Below are 3094 nucleotides of genomic sequence, written 5' to 3' on the forward strand. Positions count from 1 at the left end.
TCGCTGTCTAGACGTCTGTGGTGTCTAGCGGTGGAGGGTGTCTAAACGTGGGTGATGTTGTCAAGACGCTGGTGATAATGTCTAGACTCGAGTGATAAGTTAACTCGGACTTGATGGACGTTTGACTTGAATTATTTTATTTTGAATATCACCTGAATTGATGGTGGATGTCGTGTAGACTAGACACTGGTGATTTAATATTTTAAATTCTTTCCTGTCTAGACGTGACAATTGTTGACGTTGTCTAGACATTGATGTTATAATATTTAGAATTTTTTTTGAATTCTCTTTTGTTTCAACTTAAAAATCAAGGATGTATGTATATTCTAGTGTCTAGAATCTAGACATTAATGTTATGTTATTTCAAATTCTATTCAGTTTAGACAAAAAATTATAATTTTTTATGATTCATTCTTTCTAGAAATGAGAAATTAATATTTATTACTACCATGTCTGAAAATATGTTAAAAGAATTAATTTATTTTATATCATACTACAGGTTATTAGTAAAGAAAATGTATTATGTAACAAACATGCTTCTATGTAAATAATTCTCATCATTAATTCATATAATCTCTTATTCATTTATTCCTTTACTTATTCATTCCTTCGTTTATCTATCCACTCTTCCATCATTTATTCATTCCTTCATTCATTCATTGGTTTTAATCATTATCACAATCGTCGTCAATGAATGTTTAGGCTTCATAATGATGTTACACTCACTTTATTTTATTTTTTTTGGCTTTATTCATTCCATATTCGACTAATTCTCTTTCTTTCTTTCTTTCTTTCTCTCTCTCTCTCTCTCTCTCTATATATATATATATATAATATACAGTTGAAAAAAGTTATATAAGCTTTTGTTATTTAATTAACCGACCGTATATAATTTTTTTAAAATAAATAAATGTATTAAATAACTATTATGTAGTTCAACCTTTCAATCTATCAGTCATTCATTCTTTCAATAGATCGATCGAGCGACGATTCATTCCTTCTTCAATTTATTAATTCATACATTCATTCATCTAGGCCTTCGTCAATAAGCCATTCATTTGTTTGTTCATTCGTTCGTTCGTACATCCATCCATTCATTCATTCTTTTATTTATTATTCACTCGGAGATTTTCGAAATCTTCTAAAAATCTTGAGTGTGAGTTGAATAGGCGGGAATCAACACACTCACACTACGGTGATGACTTTGCGTTTGAACATGGGCACTGTGGCAGAGCAGGAAAAGACTCAAATGAAGCTTCAAAACAACAAGAGAAATCTGTGGAGGAAAAATTTTCAGTATTAATTTCCCTGAAAACCAAGAAAAAAAATATGAAGACAGGTTGTTTATACAAGACTATAAGTGCAATGATGAAAGGTTTGAATGGCAGTGGGGGTTTGTATTCCGTTATTATTATTTCGTTATTATTATTTTTTAATATTATTATTATTGTCGTTTAGGAAAACAATCCCAAAATCAACTAAATTTGTATAAGTACTTCAGCCTGTGTGTGTGTGTGTGTGTTTGTGTGTGTTAATGTATATATGAGTTTTTGTAGTATTTGTGTGTTTTTTTATGTAAAGTGTTTTAAAAATAGCTATCTCTAGTGCATTTAACGTTAATTTAATGAAGGAAAAATTTAAGTTCATTTCACTACTACTACTACCACCACTACTACTACTGCTGCTACTACTACTACTACTGCTGCAACTACTGCTACTACTACTACTGCTGCTACTACTACTAAAATTAATACTAATACTATTAATATTATTATTAATAATAACAAAAATACTAATAATTGTTGTTGTTATTATTATTTTTATTGAGATAATAAACACACTCAACTAGAAAAAATCATACACGAACACAGTGGGCTGGCATTTTTGTGTTATTACTTTTGGCGTGTTTCTCGAAACATTAACTGGTGTTTTTTGTTGCAAAGTGATGACTTTATTATTCTTTATTATTATTATTATTATAATTAAAAGTAGTAGCAGCAGCAGTAGTAATAGTTTTAGAGCAGTAGTAGTAGTAGAAGCAGCAGCAGTAGTAGCAGTACTATACTACTATGGTTATTATTAGTAATAGTTGTAGTAGTAATAGTAGTAGTAAAAGAAGTAGCAGTCGTAGCTGCAGCATTATTAGTCTGATCATTATTATCAGTGCGGAATTTAGGGAGGTCCGTTGGTTTAGGGCTAACAAAAGTTATGATGCAAAAATTGTGCAATAAATGAAAACAAAATGTCGCCATGTTTTTGCTTGGGCTTTCCCGTCAGTTTTCCAGATCCATCATTGGTTATGATTATTAATAATATTACAGTGTTTTTTCCCTGTTTTTTATTATTATTACTGTTGTTACTATCAATAATATTGTTATTATTATTATTGAACTTTTCGAACTTATTCCAGAGTGATATAAAGAATGAAGTTTAGCTTAAAGTTAATTTTGGTACTGAAAAAATTTACAAAAAAGAAAGTCGAAATTGGAACATTAAAAGCAGAATCAAGTTCCAAAAAATTCTTTTTTGTTCTTTTGCAGGTGATCTTAACAACAAAAATAATAATTAAAAATAATAATAATAATAATAATAAAACAATATATAATAACAATAAATATGATCATAATATAGATGAGGTTTATATAAACAGCTACTTTTGAGGCCAAACAAAGTTTGTTTATAAAAAGCAAAATCATTACCTATGTACCCATCATATAAAAATGTTGCTTATAGAACTCATATAAAATTATGCTGAAATAAACACACATAAACAAGCACACATACACATAATCATGAACATACACATGAACACGCACACACACATACTCATACACATAACCACACATACGCACACACATAAATAAACAAATTCTTCTCATTACTACGTACTTCTGTGGCAGTTTATCGATAAATGGTATTTTTAAATATAAATAAAATAAATAAGCATGTGTATATATAAAAATACAAATATATATAAATATATTATATATATATATATATATATATATTTTTACAATATTCTATAAATTCTACCGAATGTTTGGCGTTAATATTCAATACCATTGTTAGAATCTGTTTTGTAGGATTATAATTA

The sequence above is a fragment of the Helobdella robusta genome, assembly GCF_000326865.2.
Source record: "Helobdella robusta unplaced genomic scaffold HELROscaffold_27, whole genome shotgun sequence".
Taxonomy (NCBI): domain Eukaryota; kingdom Metazoa; phylum Annelida; class Clitellata; order Rhynchobdellida; family Glossiphoniidae; genus Helobdella; species Helobdella robusta.